The sequence below is a fragment of the Anguilla anguilla genome, chromosome 9 (assembly GCF_013347855.1).
Source record: "Anguilla anguilla isolate fAngAng1 chromosome 9, fAngAng1.pri, whole genome shotgun sequence".
NCBI classification, from domain to species: Eukaryota; Metazoa; Chordata; class Actinopteri; order Anguilliformes; family Anguillidae; genus Anguilla; species Anguilla anguilla.
The window spans coordinates 54,717,489-54,741,551 of record NC_049209.1 but is presented as its reverse complement, the minus strand read 5'-3'; the positions used below and the strand labels follow the sequence as shown (position 1 = coordinate 54,741,551).

General features: G+C 46.6%; 1 protein-coding gene across 3 annotated transcripts in view; it reads left to right on the top strand.

Annotated features, from left to right (window-relative positions):
* The window catches only part of LOC118235511 (neuroligin-2-like), a 52,941-nt gene that overhangs the window by 162 nt on the left and 28,716 nt on the right, over nt 1–24,063 (top strand). For 2 of the 3 annotated variants that reach the window (XM_035432940.1, XM_035432938.1), the window contains exon 1: nt 1–1,052. This exon is cut by the window's left edge. The gene's annotated coding sequence lies outside the window, so the exon portion shown is untranslated. Of the gene's footprint in view, nt 1,053–13,069; nt 13,165–24,063 lie in introns of all 3 variants that reach the window. The other variant, XM_035432939.1, reaches the window with a different exon arrangement.

Genomic DNA, 24,063 nt, shown 5'->3' with positions numbered 1-24,063 from the left:
AGATGCGTTAAACTGGATACGCTGGTGAGAGATTAACGGCAATATTAGCGGTAAACACGGGAAACGCGCTGGCTGCCGTGAGGTGCCCGGAATATCAACTACCACCAAGGACCCCGTGAATCGCAATCAATGTACGATTGAGAGAGAGAGGGCAAGAGAGAGAGGTGTATATGCGTGTGTGAGAGAGCCAAGTGTATGTGTATATGAGAGAGGGAGAAAGAGAGAGAGAGAGAGAGAGAGAGAGAGCGCGCAGCTTCCTCTTTGAAGCCGGGCAGCCGAGGAGCCACGAAATATTGTATCGGTATCATCAAGCCGAAGAGCAGGCGGACACCCTCAGGCAGCTCGCAATTTGCCCTCCCGAAGGAGCCGGAGGCTCTGCTGAACACCAGCGAAGAAAGGCATTGTGGATGTTTCTAAAATAGGTAATCTACCTGCACTGATTTTTAAAAGTCTGGGATGCCCTAAACGAAGATGAAGACCCTGGAGTAGGCTCTCACTCTTTTTTATCTGAGAAAAATCACCATACGAGGGAGAGCGAGAGGGGCCAAACGAGAAATCTGCCTTCCGATTTATAATTTTTTTTAGTTATTTATAAATTTATTTATTTTGTGTCGCAGCGGTGGTGGGAACTGTTGTGGAATATGCGTTTCCGCGGAAAAACGAGACGAGCCACATTTCAGGCATCAACTTAGAGCCGACGAGGCTTGGACCCGCGGGTTTCCTGTATCCAGATGTAAAGATGTGGTAATCAAACTGTGCATCGGAGAGAGAGAAGGGTGTTGTCGGAAAGAGGAAAGGGGGGTATGACATAAGAGGTGTTCTTTTCGGAAAGGGGGCAGGCTGATTGAGAGAGGAGAACACGAATTGATGTGCGAAAGCGCGAGACGCGTTAGGTCTGAAAGAATATTCCCCAAAGGAAAGGAACAGAATACCAAAACCAACGTTTTTTTTAAACCGAGGACACGACAAAAAATTGTTGTGTCTTTTCTTTTTGTTTTTTGACACGAAAGCGGATCTGTGGAACCCGTCGCGGAAATCTGGGATTATTTCGGGTAAGCGTTTCTCTTATGCTCCCTACGGTCTCATATTTACCGATTACCTACAGTAGCCGCTGTGTATAATGTGATTGCTAATGTTGTACGTGCATGTGCGCCTACGACGCTATAATTGTACAGCTGATTGGCATTTATTGAGACGTCTTGTGGACTGCTTGTCACCGGCAGAAAATGAGGTGCTAAATGAGAAATTTAAAAACCCGTCCGTTTCATTAAGCAGGTAATAACGGTGGCCGTCGTTTGTCGACTGGCCGGCATTTTTTAAAGCAAGTAATTTCGGTTACCATGTTTGATCTGCATAGCAACCTGTCACCCTTTCGAGAGCTGAGCTAGTCTCGGTTGTATGCGGTCCGGACGGTCCGTACCCGATTGGACTTTAATTAGGACACGATCGATATGTATTTTGCTGTCTTTGGCATTAATGGATGCTCGCCCGGTAGCTTTTTTGGGCCGAAAAATGATTTAGAGGCTTACTTACTTCAATCGTCTTTCTTTCTGACGCGGGTCATTTTTAACCCTTAGATAACTGTAGCGTTAACGATCTTTCACAATCACAGCCCCCCTCTTTTTTTAGTGAATCTCATATTTGCAATTAAAGCTTAACTGTCTTTACACACACACACACATATTCACAAACGCACAAACACATATGCACAAGCACACACACATTCACACATGCACACACATTCACATACACACACACACAGCATACACATACACACACACATATGCATTCACACACAGCATACACATACACACACACATGCGCAGGCACAAACATATTCACATAAACATACATGTGTATGTCCACTGACTTATTCCAAATAAACAAACACATACACATACATGTAAATGCACATGCACACAAACACATTCACATAAAAGTACACCTATACCTCCATTGACTTACCCCAAACACACACGCACACACACACACACACACACAAGCACACGTATGTGTATGCACTCACTCAGACACACACACACACACACACACACAAACACACACACACATCAGTACAGACATACACACACACACACAAACACACGTATGTGTATGCACACACGCGCAGACACACACACACATCAATACAGACACACACACAGTAGATATGCTCTTGCACACTGACACACTGACACACACACACACACACATCAGTACAGACACACACACACAGTAGATATGCTCTTGCACACTGACACACAGCCAGTGCATATCAATGGGCAGTGCTGGTTAGCTGGAGATGGTGAATGGCAGGATTGAGTTCAGACAGAGGAGCAGTGTTCTGATCTGAGGGGCCTGGATGTGTGTGTGAGACCCAGCGCTGCGTAATCCAGCACCATACACACGCTTTAACTCTCACATGGAGCAGCACCAGGGAGCAGCAGCGTGGAGTAGCGGTCAGAGCGCTGGACTCTGGGCCTCAGGGCAGTAGAGTTTAATAGCAGTCAAAGCGCTGGGCCTCAGGGCAGTAGAGTTTAATAGCGGTCAGAGCGCTGGACTCTGGGCCTCAGGGCAGTGGAGTTGAATATTGGTCAGCGCGCTGGGCCTTGGGGCAGTAGAGTTGAATATCGGTCAGAGCGCTGGACTCTGGGCCTCAGGGCAGTGGAGTTGAATATTGGTCAGCGCGCTGGGCCTTGGGGCAGTAGAGTTGAATATCGGTCAGAGCGCTGGACTTTGGGCCTCAGGGCAGTAGAGTTGAATATTGGTCAGCGCGCTGGGCCTTGGGGCAGTAGAGTTGAATATCGGTCAGAGTGCTGGGCCTTGGGGCAGTAGAGTTGAATATTGGTCAGAGCGCTGGGCCTTGGGGCAGTAGAGTTGAATATCGGTCAGAGCACTGGGCCTTGGGGCAGTAGAGTTGAATATCGGTCAGAGCGCTGGGCCTTGGGGCAGTAGAGTTGAATATCAGTCAGAGCGCTGGGCCTTGGGGCAGTAGAGTTGAATATCGGTCTGAGCGCTGGGCCTTGGGGCAGTAGAGTTCAATAGGGGTCAGAGCATTTAACTCTGGGCTTCAGGGCAGTAGAGTTTCTCAGTGGAGGAACTGCTGGTAATTCAGCAGGAAGGACTCCGTAAAGTGAATAATTCACTTATCACTGTACTGTTAGATGCACTCTAATCTGCCTTCATGAGGAGAACTGGTGAATGTTCTGGGATGGGTGGGGGCCGTGTGGTCCTGCCACACTGCAGTAGAGCACAGTGGGAGGGGGAGGGGGAGGGGGAGGGGGAGGGGGGCAGGAAACTACTTCCTGTTGTGTTTATATGAAGCATCAAACAGCAGCACAGGCTCTGATTATCTAAAACCACAGGGTGCAGTCTGAGAGACAGACAGACAGACAGACAGGCAGGCAGACAAGCAGACAGGCAGACAGACAGACAGACAGACAGGCAGACAGACAGACAGACAGATAAATAGACAGAGATCGAGAGCAAGCTAAAAGACAGTCAGAACGATGAGAGACAGTTACGTGACAATGGGATGCATACTGTTCATACATAGCAATGTTGATATTGATTAGTTAGCTCCTCTCAATTATTTTACTAGCATTACACTGGAAATGCATCTGTAGCTTTATACAGACTCTCCAGCTTGATTTCTGTCAGTAGAATAGGGGCTCGGGTGTAAATATGCTTCAGGTAAATTTCAGGAGGTGCTTTTAGCACAGCAATGAGGCAGCCGCAGACTAAGCGTAAACACTCCTCCCATTAAACCCGCTATCGTTTGGCTCCCGCGCGTGCGGCCTGTTCACTGGATCAGAGACGCCGCTCACCTCCATTTTGGGGTCAGGCTATTTCGATAGCCTGTTTTTTCTCTGGGGATTCTATTTAAAACTCAGTGCTACCCACTGAATTCGACTGACCTTTTGAAAAAGTGTCTTTCAGAGAAATATGTACAGTGCTATAAATGTGTAATGTGCTTCCAGTTAAGTCATTGTTTTGATGGTTTGTTTGTGTGGCTATGTACTGTAGTGGGGAAGGAACTGGGCCTTTAAGTCCGAGGTTGTGGGTTCAGGTAAACTTAAGCAATGCAGGGACTTAACCTGCGCGAATGTCCACCTGTTTAAATGGCCTGCATGTAAAATGTGCCCGTATACGATGCTCTGGATCAGGGTCTACTATAGGCTGATACTGAATCTTCAATCGTTCAATTTCTGTATACTGAATATCAACCTTTAACATATATATATACAGTATATATGCACACACACTCACATAGCAGTCAGAGCGCTGGACTCTGGGCCTCAGGGCAGTAGAGTTGAATAGCGGTCAGAGTGCTGGACTCTGGGCCTCAGGGTAGTAGAGTTTAATAGCAGTCAGAGCGCTGGACTCTGGGCCTCAGGGCAGTAGAGTTTAATAGCAGTCAGAGCGCTGGACTCTGGGCCTCAGGGTAGTAGATTTTAATAGCAGTCAGGGCGCTGGACTCTGGTCCTCAGGACAGTAGAGTTTAGTAGTGGTCAGAGCGCTGGACTCTGGTCCTCTGGGCAGTACAGTTTAGTAGTTTTCAGAGCGCTGGACTCTGGGCCTTGGGGCAGTAGAGTTTAATAGCAGTCAGGGCGCTGGACTCTGGTCCTCAGGACAGTAGAGTTTAGTAGTGGTCAGAGCGCTGGACTCTGGTCCTCAGGACAGTAGAGTTTAGTAGTGGTCAGAGCGCTGGACTCTGGTCCTCTGGGCAGTACAGTTTAGTAGTGGTCAGAGCGCTGGACTCTGGGCCTTGGGCCAGTAGAGTTTAATAGCAGTCAGAGCGCTGGACTCTGGGCCTCAGGGCAGTAGGGTTTAATAGCAGTCAGAGCGCTGGGCCTCTGGACAGTAGAGTTTAGCAGTGGTCAGAGCGCTGGACTCTGGGCCTCAGGGCAGTAGAGTTGAATAGCGGTCAGAGTGCTGGACTCTGGGCCTCAGGGTAGTAGAGTTTAATAGCAGTCAGAGCGCTGGACTCTGGGCCTCAGGGCAGTAGAGTTTAATAGCAGTCAGAGCGCTGGACTCTGGGCCTCAGGGTAGTAGAGTTTAATAGCAGTCAGGGCGCTGGACTCTGGTCCTCAGGACAGTAGAGTTTAGTAGTTTTCAGAGCGCTGGACTCTGGGCCTTGGGGCAGTAGAGTTTAATAGCAGTCAGGGCGCTGGACTCTGGTCCTCAGGACAGTAGAGTTTAGTAGTGGTCAGAGCGCTGGACTCTGGTCCTCTGGGCAGTACAGTTTAGTAGTGGTCAGAGCGCTGGACTCTGGGCCTTGGGCCAGTAGAGTTTAATAGCAGTCAGAGCGCTGGACTCTGGGCCTCAGGGCAGTAGGGTTTAATAGCAGTCAGAGCGCTGGGCCTCTGGACAGTAGAGTTTAGCAGTGGTCAGAGCGCTGGACTCTGGGCCTCAGGGCAGTAGAGTTGAATAGCAGTCAGAGCGCTGGACTCTGGGCCTCAGGGCAGTAGAGTTGAATAGCAGTGAGAATGCTGGACTCTGGGCCACAGGGCAGTAGAGTTGAATAGCAGTCAGAGCGCTGGAATCTGGGCCTCAGGGCAGTAGAGTTGAATAACAGTCAGAGCGCTGGACTCTGGGCCTCAGGGCAGTAGAGTTGAATAACAGTCAGAGCGCTGGGCCTCAGGGCAGTAGAGTTTAATAGCGGTCAGAGCGCTGGACTCTGGGCCTCAGGGCAGTAGAGTTGAATAGCAGTCAGAGCGCTGGACTCTGGGCCTCAGGGCAGTAGAGTTGAATAGTAGTGAGAGCGCTGGTCCTCAGGGCAGTAGAGTTTAATAGCAGTCAGAGCGCTGGGCCTCAGGGCAGTAGAGTTTAATAGCAGTCAGAGTGCTGGACTCTGGTCCTCAGGACAGTAGGGTTTAGTAACAGTTGTAGCTTGTTGTTCTGGGTGCAGCAGAGCAGGTGCACAGCGCCAGGATAGCCCAGCTGCTCCGGCGGGATGCAGATTATGGGATGAGAAATGGGCGTCGGCGCTGTGTCGCTGTGTGTGAAGGGCGTTTACTAAGTGCATGAGTGATGAAATGTAAAGCAGAGCTCCAGTCTGCTAACCTTTCCCTGTACCTGCTGCGCAGCTGGCTCGGCTTTAAATCAGCTCACACGCAGGGACTCTGCCTGTCAGACGACCACCGGTCCAGGTCAGTCAGGTGATTAGGGTGTGCCTGGCGGTATGGTCAGTGAAGGCACATTTATTTATTCATTACTTTGTTTGTTTTATGGACAACTTTACCTTGGGTAATGCAAATGTCATTACTGATATAGCGGAATACATTTTTATTATCATTCATACGAACAGGATGGAAATGGTACCCATACCTCACAAGTGCTGCATGCCCAGGGCTGCCGTTTCACCCTCTGCTGTAGTCTCAGTCAGTGGTGTGCCGTGGTGTCTGTAGTCTCAGTCAGTGGTGTGCTGTGGTGTCTGTAGTCTCAGACAGTGGTGTGCCGTGATGTCTGTAGTCTCAGTCAGTGGTGTGCCTGGTGTATGTTATCTCGGTCGTTAGCAGGCTAGCTTGTGATATTTCCTTGTTCTCTGATTGCTACTCAGAACTGCAGCCTGCAATAACTAGACAGGAAATTAGGTAAAAGAGAGCCATGTAGTATAATGTTAACTAAATAGCTTGATGTTTTTTTCCTGCTTTTGTTTAATATGGTGTGGTAACACCTGCGTGTACACAGGTGTGTACTACACAAAACCCCCACAAAACTAACAATTTCTTGTATTGCCAGAATGCACAGTCATATGGCCTGTCTTTCTGCCATTATTTCGATATAGACTATTTACATAACCGGTACAAATTTTCTAAGATTAGAAAATTTCATTTTAAAAATGTTAGCAATGTGATATACACAAAAAAATATTGGACAGTAGTTGCATGCAACAATATTAAGCACACTCAAAAAATTAATTGTTGCCTTTACTTCATAAAATAATAAAAAATCGTTGGATTCACTTCACCTATAATTACAGGTGGTGGTTTATGCATTTATTACGTGTATGTGACGTCTTCAGCTTAATTAGTGGAAATCACATACACTCAATATTGCGTGCAGCCATTGTCCGGTGAGTGTATGTTATGTTTTATAAGCTTATGCTATATGTTTTGGATGTGTTATAGCCAGTGTTTAAATGTTATTTTAATTCCTAAATTACGCTTGTAGCTACCATTTTTTCTTCCTAGAAGTGTGTTGAATTTATTAAAGCTTGTTTTGAAATGAATACTCAGATTTGACATGTTCCTCAGAGCGAGTGTCGGGACTAGCTCTCCCGATGGAAACGCACACCCGACACGCAACGTTTGTTTTTCAGAACAGAGCTTTCAAACACGGTCGTGAATGCTTAAAAAAACAAACAAAAGCTTTCAGTTTTTTTTGTGAATAAGGCTCAGCGTTTGCTTCTTTGCTTTAGGTGCTGTTGAAACTCCAGCGTTCTGTAGGCTCGGAGTCGGTGGGGCAGCGGTTAAAGGAGAGGAGGGGGCCTCGTCTGTGCTGCAGTCTCAGTGCTGCAGTCTCAGTGCTGTAGTCTCAGTGCTGCAGTCTCAGGGCTGCAGTCTCAGGGCTGTAGTCTCAGTGCTGTAGTCTCAGTGCTGCAGTCTCAGGGCTGCAGTCTCAGGGCTGCAGTCTCAGTGCTGTAGTCTTACTGCTGTAGCCTCAGTGCTGCAGTCTCAGTGCTGTAGTCTTACTGCTGCAGTCTCAGTGCTGTAGTCTCAGTGGTGCAGTCTCAGTGCTGCAGTCTCAGTGCTGCAGTCTCAGTGCTGTAGTCTTACTGCTGCAGTCTCAGTTCTGTAGTCTTAGTGCTGCAGTCTCAGTGCTGTAGTCTTACTGCTGCAGTCTCAGTGCTGTAGTCTGTGCTGTAGTCTCAGTGCTGTAGCCTTAGTGCTGAAGTCTCAGTCTCAGTGCTGTAGTCTCAGTGCTGCAGTCTCAGTGCTGTTGTCTCAGTGTTGTAGTCTTAGTGCTGCAGTCTCAGTGCTGTAGTCTGTGCTGCAGTCTCAGTGCTGTAGTCTTAGTGCTGAAGTCTCAGTATCACTGCTGTAGTCTTGGTGCTGAAGTCTCAGTCTCAGTGCTGTAGTTTCAGTGGTGCAGTCTCAGTGCTGTAGTCTTGGTGCTGCAGTCTCATTGCTGCAGTCTTACTGCTGCAGTCTCAGTGCTGTAGTCTCAGTGCTGCAGTCTCAGTGCTGTAGTCTCAGGGCCGCAGTCTCAGTGCTGTAGTCTCAGTGCTGCAGTCTCATTGCTGTAGTCTCAGTGCTGCAGTCTCAATGCTGTAGTCTCAGTGCTGCAGTCTCAGTGCTGTAGTCTCAGTGCTGCAGTCTCAGTGCTGTAGTCTCCAGACTGGTACTGTTGATCTGAACCGCGGTACATTAGCATAGTACATTCATCGCCAACAGTACTACCAGCAGCTGTTAACCACCGTTGCCAGGCAACATGGGTTGGAGGAGAGAGCGCTCAGTTTGTTTTTAGTGTGTGTATCTTACCAGCTCACCTGCTGAAAGCTAACCTGTGACTACCAGTGAAAATGGAAAGATAAGTGCTCTTAGCGGTTTTGGTTATGTTTCGGTTTGTTTGGTGACACTCACTGGCAGCTGCTGAGCTGGCAATCCACAGGGCGGAAGAATTTCCCTTTAAACTGATTATTGACCTTTTTTCAGCTATTTGACACGTTTTATCGATATTATTTAAAATTGTGGCCATATGTAGCCTACCCATAATTCTCTGCACCCACTCTTGGAGACTATTCATGGCCAAGATCTGCAATCTGCAGATTTTTGTGATTTAAACGATCTTGAAGCGCAGACTTTTTTAGACAGCCTTTTTTTGCAGGTTAACTGACAGGTAATGTGGTAGATAACAGAGTGTTGTGTCTTTTTTCATTACGTGTGCTTCGCGATTAAAGCTGATTTTTGTAAATTTAATTTATCATTTAAGCTCCCTAACATGATGGGAAGGAAGACGCTGTGTGTTCACATGCCAATTGATTATTCTAAGGTCTGAACAATCAGATTGTTGGCAAGCTTGTTAATCAAGGGAAATTAATTTAACAGGTTGAGACCGGTGATCAGTTTAAAGAGAATTATTCTGGCTTGTTTGTCTTTCGGGTCTGCAGCCGCCTCTGGACACTGAGCCGAATGTGGAACTCAGTGAACGAGCACACAGGCCTCGCCGCACGCGGTCCGACCGTGCCACAGTTCGGTTGGGATCTTTCTCAGAACATCTCATGCAGGTGAACTCGGGTACGGTAACTTAGTTGGCTCCTAAGTTGAGAAAATAGCTTTCTTATTACCATATTTTGAGGCGAACCATGCCTGGATTTGGACTGAACCACCAGTGTGAAAACTGCCTCAGTCATGGAGTTTCAACTCTGTATTTTCAGGCTCAGTACTGTAGTCTCAGTGTTGTACTCTCAGTCTGAATGTCTTAGTGTTGTAGTCTCAGTGCTGTGGTTTCAGTGTTATAGTCTGTCTCAGTGCTGTGGTTTCTGTGTTGTACTCTGTCTCAGTGCTGTGGTCTTAGTTCTACAGTCTCAGTGCTGTGGTTTCAGTATTGTAGTCTCAGTGCTCTGGTCTCAGTGCTGTAGTCTTAGTTCTGCAGTGTCAGTGCTGTGGTTTCAGTATTGTAGTCTCAGTGCTCCGGTCTCAGTGCTGTAGTCTTAGTTCTGCAGTGTCAGTGCTGTGGTTTCAGTATTGTAGTCTCAGTGCTCCGGTCTCAGTGCTGTAGTCTTAGTTCTGCAGTGTCAGTGCTGTGGTTTCAGTATTGTAGTCTCAGTGCTCTGGTCTCAGGGCTGTAGTCTTAGTTCTGCAGTGTCAGTGCTGTGGTTTCAGTATTGTAGTCTCAGTGCTCTGGTCTCAGGGCTGTAGTCTTAGTTCTGCAGTGTCAGTGCTGTGGTTTCAGTATTGTAGTCTCAGTGCTCTGGTCTCAGGGCTGTAGCATCAGTACTGCAGTCTCAGTCTAAGGGCTCAAAGCAGAAGAATTTGAGCTGCATATTTGACCCGGTATGCTTCTGAAAGCGCACTGATGATGTCAGCATGTTTGTTTTTCTCTTTCCAGGGTAAACATATTGAGCGAGGGAAGCGGTCTGTGTTGTTGTGGTGAAGTGTGGCCTGACCCTCAGTTCTGGGGTTTCCTGCTTTAATTATTCAGTGCTGCGGGGGGGTGGCGGCTCGCAGCGGGGCCAGGGAGCTGTCGCGTAAAGCTGGGGCCCCCCCCCCCCTCGCCCCCGAGAGCTGTGAGCGCAGAGAAGGAGCCCCAGTGAGGTCAGGATGAACAGGGGCATTAAACAGGGATGTGTTCTGTAGTCCCGTGGCTCCCCCGGTAGGGTGTTGCCCTAACAACGCAAAGGTTGTGGGTTCCATCCCAGGGGACGATATGTGGAAAAATGTATGAATTCATATACATACGCTTTGGATAAAAGTGTCTGCTAAGACTGCATAGACTTACATAAGGCTAGTTCTATTTATATGTATATATTATATGTGTAGAACAAAAATGCTTGATAAAAAAAAATAAAAAATGATGAGTAATAGTGTACAGTTATAACACTAATAATACAGAATGCAGTTTTTATACAGTAATGGACAGTTATAATTTGTGGGGTCTGGGTGTAGCAGTACCCCCCTGCCACACTGCACACCAGTGGGGTCCTTTTATTTTACCCAGTACAACTAATCCATACAGGCACAAACAACAACAACAGAGCAGCATTTACAGACAAAAACATCACTCACAGTCTGAGATAAACTGCATGGGGAATCCTCAGTCAGTTAAGAGACAGGACTGAGCAGCAGACAGATAAGATTTAATGGAGGCATTTTTGAGTGCAAAGATTCCCCTTTGAAAAAACGAATAATCCTAAATTATGCTAATTTTTAAATAGGTATGCAAGAACTGCGGATATTCCCCCAAAACTGATTTGGCAGAAGTGTGTGCCGCAGGCTGTGGGTTGGCATAGAGACAAGATGGTCACAGGCCAGTCAACAGATTCTGCAGGAAAATCAATCGCATCCAATTTAAAGGTATTTTTCCGACACCGTGTACCGTGATGCTTTAAGTTCCAGCTCAGTCACGATTAACATCAAACCATAACTACATAACTTAGGCTCCAACAATGTAACTTCGTTTGTCTCTGACAATTCGAGTTACGTGTTGAAAGCATACAGCAATACCCTCAAAAGCTTGATGCCAAACGCACTTTATTTAAATTGTAATGTTAACTTCGTAAGACTTGTGAGTGGCATTTGTTCTAGCAATTTCACAAAAGTTTACAAATTTGTGGGAGTAGTGAGTCTGTGTGTCTGTGAACACGCCTGCGCGTCTGTGAATGCCTCTGTGTGTCTGTGAATGCCTCTGTGTGTCTGTGAGCTCGTCTGTGAACACCCCTGCGCATCTGTGTATGCCTCTGTGTGTCTGTGAATGCCTCTGTGTGTCTGTGAACACGTCTGTGTGTCTGTGAACTCGCCTTTGGGTCTGTGAACTCGCCTTTGGGTCTGTGAACACGCCTTTGGGTCTGTGAACACGCCTTTGGGTCTGTGAATGCCTCTGTGTGTCTGTGAGCTCGTCTGTGGGTCTGTGAACTCGCCTTTGGGTCTGTGAATGCCTCTGTGTGTCTGTGAATGCCTCTGTGTGTCTGTGAGCTCGTCTGTGGGTCTGTGAACTCGCCTTTGGGTCTGTGAATGCCTCTGTGTGTCTGTGAATGCCTCTGTGTGTCTGTGAGCTCGTCTGTGGGTCTGTGAACTCGCCTTTGGGTCTGTGAATGCCTCTGTGTGTCTGTGAATGCCTCTGTGTGTCTGTGAGCTCGTCTGTGGGTCTGTGAACTCGCCTTTGGGTCTGTGAAAGCAGCATGTGACGGTAAGGGCGCACTGCTGTCAGTCATTGTCTGGGCTTAATTAAGTGCCCATTGATGTGGATTACTGGGGAGGGACACTGTAATAATTGATTGACAAGAAGGCCCTATCGACCTTTTGCAGAGGGACGAGGGATCCATCAGCCCTTTGCTGACGGATGGCTGAACTGCAGGAGAGGAAACTGATATCCCTAGTCATAATACAGTTACAATTCAGTAGTGTACAGTTATAGGGAAATTATGTACATTAATAATACAGTTTTAATACAGTAATGTACAGTAATAATACTACAATGTGGATTAATGTGTTATAATATAGTATTGTACAGTAATAATACAGTAATGTACTGTAATTAAATAGTAATGTACAGTAATATACAGCTATAATACTGTAATATATGGTAATGTACAGTATTAATGCAATAATATAGTAATAATGTAGTAATGTACTGTAATAAAACAGTAATATATAGCGATAATACTGTAATATATGGTAATGTAAAGTATTAGTGCAGTAATAAAGTACAGCAATAATGCAGTAATGTAATGTAATTAAACAGTAATATATGGCGATAATACTGTAATATAGTAATGTAACGTAATAATGCATTAGTAGAGTACAGCAATAATGCAGTAATGTACTGTAATTAAACAGTAATATACAGTTATAATACATTCACAGTCCACTTCTCCAGGCTTTAGCTTGAGCCCTGTCTGTGGGCGGGAAAGGATGAGAGGTCACCACCCTCCATCATCCACTCCCCCTCAGAATCCCAGAGCCCATCGATTGGCCACAGATTTATCGGCCCCTCCCCCAGTTAGGAAGATGATGTGCTCAGCCTGACTGTACAGCTGAACCATACTGAGCCTGACTGTACAGCTGAACCATACTGAGCCTGACTGTACAGCTGAACCATACTGAGCCTAACTGTACAGCTGAACCATACTGAGCCTGACTGTACAGCTGAACCATACTGAGCCTAACTGTACAGCTGAACCATACTGAGCCTAACTGTACAGCTGAACCATACTGAGCCTGACTGTACAGCTGAACCATACTGAGCCTAACTGTACAGCTGAACCATACTGAGCCTGACTGTACAGCTAAACCATACTGAGCCTAACTGTACAGCTGAACCATACTGAGCCTGACTGTGCAGCTGAACCACACTGAGCCTGACTGTACAGCTGAACCATACTGAGATTTGTGTTGTGTTTCTTTAGACCAGGACCTGTTGCCATGCTCCTGAGTGGTGAAGCTGCACTTTGACTCATCGTGATGGGATTTCTCTCATATCATCTCTAATATCTCAGAATATGTAAGTTTTGGCTGGAAGTCATTTTAAAATAGGGTTCAGGAACACAACAGAAAATCAACTGAAGTGGCCATATGCAGCACGATGCTGCCCAAAATGTTTGCATATTCTGCTGTAATTCTGTAGTGATGCTTTTCTCCCAAGCGCACAGACTGCGGTACAGAAACGGGATTTATAATACACGCGGTCTTCTGTTAAACTGCTTATTTGAAGAAGAAAAAAACGCACAGCGGAATCTGGAGTTGGCTGGATTGCAGCGGTGTGGGTTTCAGCAGGCTGACACGTGTGCAGTTTCCTCACAAATCTCACCCAAACAGCTTTATTCGGTCGCTCCACACACGCATAAGGGCCTCAGAAATGCCTTCACACGGGGAAAAGCTGACAGAAAATATTTACAATTAGATAAGGATGAAAAACAGGAAGAAAGAGGAGAATCACTCTGAAGAGAGGAGAGCAGGAGGGTGTATCACTCTGAACTTGTTTACCCTCTCTCTCTCTCTCCCCCCCCTCTCTCTCTCTCTCTCCCCTCTCTCTCTCTCCCCCTCTCCCTCTCTCTCTCTCTCTCTCTCCCTCTCCCCCCTCTCTCTCTCTCCCCCTCTCCCCCTCTCTCTCTCTCTCTCTCTCTCCCCCCCTCTCTCTCTCCCCCTCTCCCTCTCCCCCCCCCCTCCCCCTCTCTCTCTCTCTCTATCCCCCCTCTCAGGGCACGGCATCACTCAAACTCCTGTCTCAGAGTCAGTGCTTTGCTCCTTTTTTATTGCTCTTAGTTTGTCACAAATTGTGCTATTTTCTTAGCTAGTTAGTGAGCTCAGCTAGTCCCCTCTCTCTCTCTCTCTCTCTCTCTTCTCTCTCTCTGATGATTTATTTAGCTGCTGAATCCTCCAGTAGCTGCAGCTATCCCCAGATTGAAAATGTCATATTGTAATTATTCCAGGAGATGTATAGAGCGGTCTGAGCTGCTCTGAACTGAAGTCTAAATCACATCTCTGTGTCCAACAGAGTCCTAACAGAGCTCGCATTTCAGCACCTTAACACTAAACCCACATTACAGCACCTTAACACTAAACCCACATTTCAGCACCTTAACACTAAACCTACATTACAGCACCTTAACACTAAACCCACATTTCAGCACCTTAACACTAAACCCACATTACAGCACCTTAACACTAAACCCACATTTCAGCACCTTAACACTAAACCCACATTACAGCACCTTAACACTAAACCCACATTACAGCACCTTAACACTAAACCCACATTACAGCACCTTAACACTAAACCCACATTACAGCACCTTAACACTAAACCCACATTTCAGCACCTTAACACTAAACCCACATTTCAGCACATTAACACTAAACCCACATTTCAGCACATTAACACTAAACCCACATTACAGCACCTTAACACTAAACCCACATTACAGCACCTTAACACTAAACCCACATTTCAGCACATTAACACTAAACCCACATTTCAGCACATTAACACTAAACCCACATTACAGCACATTAACACTAAACCCACATTTCAGCACCTTAACACTAAACCCACATTGCAGCACATTAACACTAAACCCACATTTCAGCACCTTAACGCTAAAACCACATTTCAGCACCTTAACACTAAACCCACATTACAGCACATTAACACTAAACCCACATTTCAGCACCTTAACACTAAACCCACATTTCATCACCTTGACACTAAACCCACATTTCTGCACCTTAACACTAAACCCACATTTCATCACCTTGACACTAAACCCACATTTCAGCACCTTAACACTAAACCCACATTTCAGCACCATAACACTAAACCCACATTTCAGCACCTTAACACTAATCCCACATTTCAACTCATTAACACTAACTGCACATTTCTACCTTCAGTAGTTTCTGTTACAGGTTAATTCAGGAAAAGCACATAAGCTGATGTCAGAATGAACAGGTTCATTTTGAAAGCATTCCGCCTGTGTCAGATACTCATATTTACACATCAGGAAAGCTTTCAGTTGAGTAGCACCATATGCCAGACTGGCAGAATGACAACTGAATGAGGAAGACACACGCACGCACGCGCACACACACACACACACACACAGACATATACGCAATAAACATACACACACACACAAACACACATAAACGCAATAAACATATATACACACACACACACACACACAGACATATACGCAGTAAACATATACACACACACACACACACACACACACATATGCAATAAACATACACACACACACGCACCTATACACACATATACACAATACACATGCACATGCACACATGCAAGCACGTGTTTGTGAGGGTGTCTGGTGTGTGTGTGTGTGTGTGTGTGTGTATGTCCTTGTGTGTATGCGTTGGATTTCTCACAGTGTAAATACACTTACTCCACCTGGCTGTTTTCCCTAAGTCCGTCCTGTCAGAGGCCCTGATAGGGACAGAGGGGCGGGTCAATCTCAGCAGATGGCCAATCGTAATCACCGTTGTGTCAGTCACAGGATGTGAGCACAGAGAATGTGGACCAGGCCAGACAGAAGCACAACACTCAGTCTTCTCCCTGGCCGGCTACCTCACTAACGAGCTTCCTGGTCTACCGACTCTCAATTAACCTTTTTATCTCCTGGCTGCTTATTTATCAGTTAGTTCCGCTTTTCCTTCACGCACTAATTTCTCGGTTGTGTGTTTAAGAAATGAAATGGGTTGATATTGATTTTCTTGGCATTGTGAGCTGCAGTGTTTTCCTCCACATGAGGGTTTGCACAGGTGTGTGACAGGGATGTGAGGTTCTGTGTGTTCTGTGTGAAAACAGGCACCTGTGTGTGTGTTCTGCGTGAAACAGGCACCTGTGTGTGTGTTCTGCGTGAAACAGGCAGCTGGCCGGACAGCTCTGCTGTCCCTCTGTCTGTGTGTGTGTCTGATTTAAGAGCCCAGACAGTCGCTCTGAAGACTGAATTTACCGTTCGCTCACAAACTCTGCTGTCACACAAGGTCAAGGTGCTGACTACAGGAGCAACATTACAAGATTTTTCATTCAGGTGACATATCTGTCACCCTCAAACTAGAGGAACGTGTGTGTATTTATGTGTGTGTGTATGTAAATGTGTGTTTGTGTGTGTTAGTGTGTGTGTAAATGTGTGTGTGTGTGTGTAAATATGTGTTATTGTGAGTGTTAACATGTGTGTTATTGTGTGTATAAATGTGTGTGTGTGAGTGTAAATATGTGTGTTATTGTGAGTGTTAACGTGTGTGTTATTGTGTGTGTAAATGTGTGTTTGTGTGTGTTAGTGTGTGTGTAAATGTGTGTGTGTGAGTGTAAATATGTGTTATTGTGAGTGTTAACGTGTATGTTATTGTGTGTAAATGTGTGTTTGTGTGTGTTAGTGTGTATGTAAATGTGTGTGTGTGAGTGTAAATATGTGTGTTATTGTGAGTGTTAACGTGTGTGTTATTGTGTGTGTAAATGTGTGTTTGTGTGTGTTAGTGTGTGTGTAAATGTGTGTTTGTGCTGAATGTTGTAGAGTACTGCTGGAGTCTTATTGATTAAGATGGATGCTCACTCTGCTGATGTCATTAATCCCCGCTGCCTGTGCTCTGAATGCTAACGTTAGCCGCCAGCGGCCAGCCTCTATCAGCGTGTGGCTCAGGGGCGTGGCCAAGGGGGCGGGGTCTCATTGCACCATCCCAGAGGGGGGAGGGGTTTGACTGACTGGGCCAATCAGATTTTACCTCTGGCATGTGGATGTAGGGGCCAATAAAGCTCCGCCCAAAGTTTCTGCACGAGTGGGCGGGGCTTCGCTGCATGGTAATGGCGGCTGATCTCCCTGTCCATGTCGGGGGGAGCGGCCGCTGTCCCTCTCTCTGGCCTCGTGTCTCCGGTGGAGAAGGACCCGTGCAGGCCGCCCTGGCAGAGACACGCTGAGCCAGGGTTCGAGCATGCTGCTTTAGCTGCTGCAGTCTCTCTCCTGGCGTTTACTAGGGATATATGCGTATATATGTGTATATATTTTATCATTTCGTTTGGATATTTGTCTCTGCCAAGACCCTTTTTTTAGCTCCCCTCTCTGCTGAAAGATTAAGTTTTACAGTAGTTTGTTCTGTAGTGATAAAATAGAACATATAATCCCTGTGTGTGTTTATACCCTATTAATAACTGCAGTGACGTCCCTGTGTATTAATGTGTGGTTTTGTGCGGACAGTACTGCGTGAATCAGTCTGCTAAACAAACACATAAGCACATAATCGCTGTGAAACACCGCAGAGCTTCTTCTGCTTCAGGAAGACGCTGATGCAAATGATTGTGTAGCTGGAGCTTTTTAGTGAGAAGCAGGTTTATGAATTATAAATATGGCAGTTATGTGTTCTCATTATGATGGCGGCAGTGTTCTGAGCAAACAGCCTCATTCCAGACAAAATGCACTGCAAACAGTGGGGAGGCCATCCAGTTCCACAAAATAAGCTCATACATAAACACACACACACACACGCACACACATATATACACACACACGCACACACATACGCACACACACGCACACACATACACACACGCACACACACACGCATACACATACGCACACACACAACACACACCCACTCACACACACACACTCACACACACACGCAGACGCACACACACACACAACACACACCCACTCACACACACACACACGCACATGCATACACATCTATACACACACACGCACACACATACGCACACACACACACACACACACATACACACGCATACACATACACACACACACAACACACACACATTCACACACACACTCACACACACACCGATGCGCACACACATGCACAGACAGACACACACAGGTACACACATACACACACACATACTTGCATAAACACACACACATGCACGCACGCGCGCACACACACATACACACGCATGCACACGCATACACACACACACACACACACATTCATAAACTGATGCACACATCAGCACATTAACAGATGCCCACCCAAACTATTTGGCAATACTGTTGCTGCACCAGTGAATGTTCCTCACTGGAGAGAGAAGGAAAGAGGGGGGGGGAGGGGGAGGGGGAGAGAGTGCAGATGTACTGTATGTGGTACTTCAGAAGTATAGTACAGGTTGGAGATGAGAAAACCAGATCAGAAAATGGCAGACAGACTATATTAACACCTGAGATTAGTGTTCGACGAGGTGGTGACAGCAGGTTCATTTGAAGAGAATATGATGAAGAAATTCTTTTATCTTTAAGACAAACACACTTTCAGCAACTCTTTCCTGCAAGCATGAGCTCTCAAGTGATGTCAAACACAGGAACTCAATCAGCAGCTCTGTGAGACCCAATTAAAGGGCTGCTCGTTAGGATGAAAGCACCGGAGAGACGGCCTTCCTTAAGGCCTGTCAAACTACAGTCTCACAAACTACACACTCAGACTACACACTCAAACCACAGTCTCACAGACTACACACTCAGACTACAGTCTCACAAACTACACACTCAGACTACACACTCAAACTACAGTCTCACAAACTACACACTCAGACTACACACTCAAACTACAGTCTCACAAACTACACACTCAGACTACACACTCAAACTACAGTCTCACAGACTACACACTCAGACTACACACTCAAACTACAGTCTCACAAACTACACACTCAGACTACACACTCAAACTACAGTCTCACAAACTACACACTCAGGCTACACACTCAAACTACAGTCTCACAAACTACACACTCAGACTACACACTCAAACTACAGTCTCACAAACTACACACTCAGACTACACACTCAAACTACAGTCTCACAGACTACACACTCAGACTACACACTCAAACTACAGTCTCACAGACTACACACTCAGACTACACACTCAAACTACAGTCTCACAGACTACACACTCAGACTACACACTCAAACTACAGTCTCACAAACTACACACTCAGGCTACACACTCAAACTACAGTCTCACAAACTACACACTCAGACTACACACTCAAACTACAGTCTCACAAACTACACACTCAGACTACACACTAAAACTACAGTCTCACAAACTACACACTCAAACTACAGTCTGTAATGTAATGTAATGTCTCACAAACTACACACTCAAACTACACACTCACAAAGTTATCACAAGATGCTGCATTTTTTCATACATTACAGATTACAGATACATTTTTTCCTACATTTATGTACATGTGTTATGCGGAACCAGACCAGCCGTTGCATGGCTGTCTGTCAGCACTTAGTGCTTTGACCCAGACAGAGTGCACACCTGTACCTGCTGCCAAAATGTGAGCAGATCCCAAAACAAATATCAGGGGGAGGTTATTACCCAAAAATATCTATATAAAGAAGGACCAATTTTGTGAAATTCATAACCTGCTACATTGGCGTGAGCCTGGATACCATCTGCCGATGGCTATTGCACAACTTTATCTTTTTTTTTGTTTTTGCAGGAATGTAAGAGCGACTGCTCTGCACCGTTACGCACGTATCAGCCTGGATCTCTCTCTGTTTCTCCCTGTCTCCGCAGCGCTTTTTAATTATGCGCCTGATCATAAGGCATAACTCTTAATTCTTAACTCTTAACTCTGCCGTGTGGACCTCCTCTGCTCTGCCAGCATGTAAATGCGGCTGGCTGTGTGTGTGATGGGAGCTGCTTCCTGTTTAGTGGGGTAAAGCTGCCCTGAGTCCTGCGCTCTGTTAGCGCTTTTAGCTTACAGCCCGGAGACCAGAGCCCAGCTTCCCACTGTCTCTCTAATGCTTTTACGGGAAACACACAGATGTACTGTTGGAATGCGATTAGACAGCTTCTGATGGGTCAGGCAGGCTAACATTGTTCAGTTTGTTTATCATGGAAAACACGTTCAGGGCTGTTACCAGTTTATCCACTGGTTTAATCACGAAGGCAGTCCCACACCCCCCACCCCCCCACCCCCAACCCTGTCGCTATGGTTACTGATCTGAAATATTGAAGCAATAACGGGAGTGGAAAGTGGGGGCAATTTGTCGACCACACTGCTCGCCGTACTCACTCACGAGGACGGGAACACCCTGTCGTTGTTAGCTGGCGCGTAATTCTGTGAGGCCTGGGACAGATCTGTGTGCTGCTGGGCCCCTTCATCAGTGTGCTTATCTCACTGTGTCTCACTGTGTCTCTCTGTGTCTCTCTGTGTCACTGTGTCTCACTGTGTCTCTCTGTGTCTCTATTTCTCACTGTGTATCTCTGTGTCTCCCTTTATCTCTCTTTGTCTGTCTGTGTCTCTGTTTCTTCCACCCCAAACCTTCAGCCTCTCTCTGACTCTTTAGCACAGTAATCAATGATACATTGATCATGTCATAATGTCCTTATTCAATTTTGTCAGTTTGTTGACTGGCATCCTGTTGAGGCCTTATACTCTGAGATGAGAAAGCTGATATGTATTTATACAGACACAATGTCACACCACATTCTGCGTCTCTGCATAAATTGCAGAAGCAAACATCTGTGTGCAGTTTAGGTGCTGTGTTTTTTCTGGTAATTACATAAATACAGTTCTGCAATGCTGTTAAAGCAGTATCTCAAAGCAATGAATGTGTGTGTGTGTGTGTGTGTGTGTGATTGTGTGTGTGTGTGTTTGTGTGTGATGGTGTGTGTGTGTGTGTGTGTGTTTGTGTGTGTGTGTGTGTTTGTGTGTGATGGTGTGTGTGTGTGTGTGTGTGTTTGTGTGTGTGTGGTAGTATTCCTCCTCTCTACGCTGTTTTCAATGTGGAGGTTGTGATCCTCTTGTGGGGACATAGGGTGACAGCTCAGGAGGTAAGAGCGGTTGTCTGGTAGTCGGAGGGTTGTCAGTTCGATCCCCCGCCCTGGGCGTGTCGAAGTGTCCCTGAGCAAGACACCTAACCCCTAATTGCTCCCAACGAGCTGATTGGTACCTTACATGGCAGCTTTTCACCATTGGCGTGTGAGTGTGTGTGAATGGGTGAATGAGAGGCATCAGTTGTAAAAGCGCTTTGGATAAAAGCGCTATATAAATGCAGTCCATTTACCATCTTGTGTTGGCCTTGACCTTCAGTGTGTCTGAATTCCGGCAGGTGTGTATTGAGCAGGTATCTCGGCTGATGAAATGGTGGCGTTTCTCCAGACTGGGACTGTCAGTCATGTGATGCTTTCTCCATGGCCATGGCCTCTGCTCTGTGAGCCTCTCTGATTTTCTACTCTTTCTGTATCAGGCCACCTGATTCGCCAACCTTTCTGTATCAGGCCACCTGATTCGCCAACCTTTCTGTATCAGGCCACCTGATTTGATACCCTTTGCTGTATCAGACCCACCCACAGCTGATAGCCAGTGGGAGTGTGTGAGGTACGGTCTGCAGTGTGTCTCTGGGTGTGTGGGCAGTGTGAGGTACGGTCTGCAGTGTGTCTCTGGGTGTGCAGGTAGTGGGAGTGTGTGAGGTACGGTCTGCAGGGTGTCTCTGGGTGTGTGGGTAGTGTGAGTGTGTGAGGTACGATCTGCAGGGTGTCTCTGGGTGTGTGGGTAGTGTGAGTGTGTGAGGTACGATCTGCAGGGTGTCTCTGGGTGTGTGGGTAGTGTGAGGTACGGTCTGCAGGGTGTCTCTGGGTGTGTGGGTAGTGGGAGTGTGTGAGGTACAGTCTGCAGGGTGTCTCTGGGTGTGTGGGTAGTGTGAGTGTGTGAGGTACGATCTGCAGGGTGTCTCTGGGTGTGTGGGTAGTGTGAGGTACAGTCTGCAGGGTGTCTCTGGGTGTGCAGGTAGTGGGAGTGTGTGAGGTACAGTCTGCAGGGTGTCTCTGGGTGTGTGGGTAGTGTGAGTGTGTGAGGTACAGTCTGCAGGGTGTCTCTGGGTGTGCAGGTAGTGGGAGTGTGTGAGGTACAGTCTGCAGGGTGTCTCTGGGTGTGCAGGTAGTGTGAGTGTGTGAGGTACAGTCTGCAGGGTGTCTCTGGGTGTGCAGGTAGTGGGAGTGTGTGAGGTACAGTCTGCAGGGTGTCTCTGGGTGTGCAGGTAGTGGGAGTGTGTGAGGTACAGTCTGCAGGGTGTCTCTGGGTGTGTGGGTAGTGTGAGTGTGTGAGGTACGATCTGCAGGGTGTCTCTGGGTGTGTGGGTAGTGTGAGTGTGTGAGGTACGGTCTGCAGGGTGTGTCTGGGTGTGTGGGTAGTGTGAGTGTGTGAGGTACGATCTGCAGGGTGTCTCTGGGTGTGTGGGTAGTGTGAGGTACGGTCTGCAGGGTGTCTCTGGGTGTGTGGGTAGTGGGAGTGTGTGAGGTACAGTCTGCAGGGTGTCTCTGGGTGTGTGGGTAGTGTGAGGTACGGTCTGCAGGGTGTCTCTGCGTGTGTGGGTAGTGTGAGGTACGGTCTGCAGGGTGTCTCTGGGTGTGCGGGTAGTGTGAGTGTGTGTATGTGTGTGAGTGTGTACGCCTGCAGTGTCCTATACTTGTGAGGTCCTGATGAGACTCACTACCAGAACAACAGCTCTCTGCAGGAAACCTGGGATGATTCACCATCACCATGGTTACACAAAATGCCTTATGGAAATTTGGTATGTTTTTGGTGTTGGATGTGAGTTTTTTTTTCCTTCTCATTTTGAATTGGCCTCCCTGAGAGAGAGTACCCAGACTGCTCCCTGATCTGGCACGACGCTAACGTTCGCGTCTAAAATCAAATCAAAGAGTGGGAGCCGTTGTCCTAGCAACAGGTAGTGATTGACAATTGTCCGAGGCATTCATATTTTGCACCAGGTCTTGAGAAGACAAGGACTCATCTTAGCCATGCAAAATTATGTTTTAAACATTCAACATTTGCTGTGATTTGCAATTTCACCGGTTATTTACCTAAAAGCCAGTTCTGAAGAGGAACTCTACTGAACACATCACATTCTGAATCTCTGCATAAATCGCAGAGGCAAACATCTGTGTGCTGTTTGAGTGCAGTGTCCCTGGTTATTGCATACATAAATACAATTCTGCAATGCTGTGTGTGTGTGTGTGTGTGTGTATGCGTGTGTGTGTGCGTGTGTGTGTGTGTGTGTGTGTCTGTGTCTGTGTCTGTGTGTGTGTGTGCATATGTGTGTGTGTGTATGTGTGTATGTGTGTGTGCCTACAGTACTGAATAGAAAGGAACTCTAAGCACCATGGCCAGCAGCTTACACACACACATACACACTACTTGGCCAAAAGTATGTGGACATCTAACATTCAACATCAAATCCAAAATTATGGGCATTGATATGGAGTTGGACCCTGCTGCTATAACAACATCCATTCTTCTGGGATGGCCCACACCTTATGGAATTTGTATATAATATGTACACATTACAGAATTTTCATATACACACATTTACTGATTTTGCACATACTATACATAAATTACAGAATTTACATATTATATATTATATGCAAATTCTCTAAATGTGTGTATGTGTACATTTTGCACCGGGGCCTCACTCTAAAGAATGCCCACGTTACACTTCTTCCCCATGCCGATGACCTGGTGCTGCTGTCACCCACAGCTTAGGGGCGACTGCGGCATCTGGATCTGGAGACATATTGTCAGAACTGGGCCCTGTCAGTTAAGTTTAGAAAGAGGAAATGCGATCGTTTAGAAGAATCGCAGCTCTCAAGGAAAGCAGACACCTCTTCACTCAGGGCACCGCCGCCCTGGAACACACATTAAATTATGAGGAGCTGGACTGTAAGTGAACCCTCGCCTGAGGGACCATTGTTCTGGCAGCAGATCCATTAAAGGACAAAGCTCAGAGAACGTTCTGTCCAATAAAAGGAACATTAAAAAAAAAATCAACATCCCAATTCAAAAAGTGCTTCATCTACTCTTCAGTCCTGGCAGGTGAGAGGTCAGAGGTCACGCAGTGTT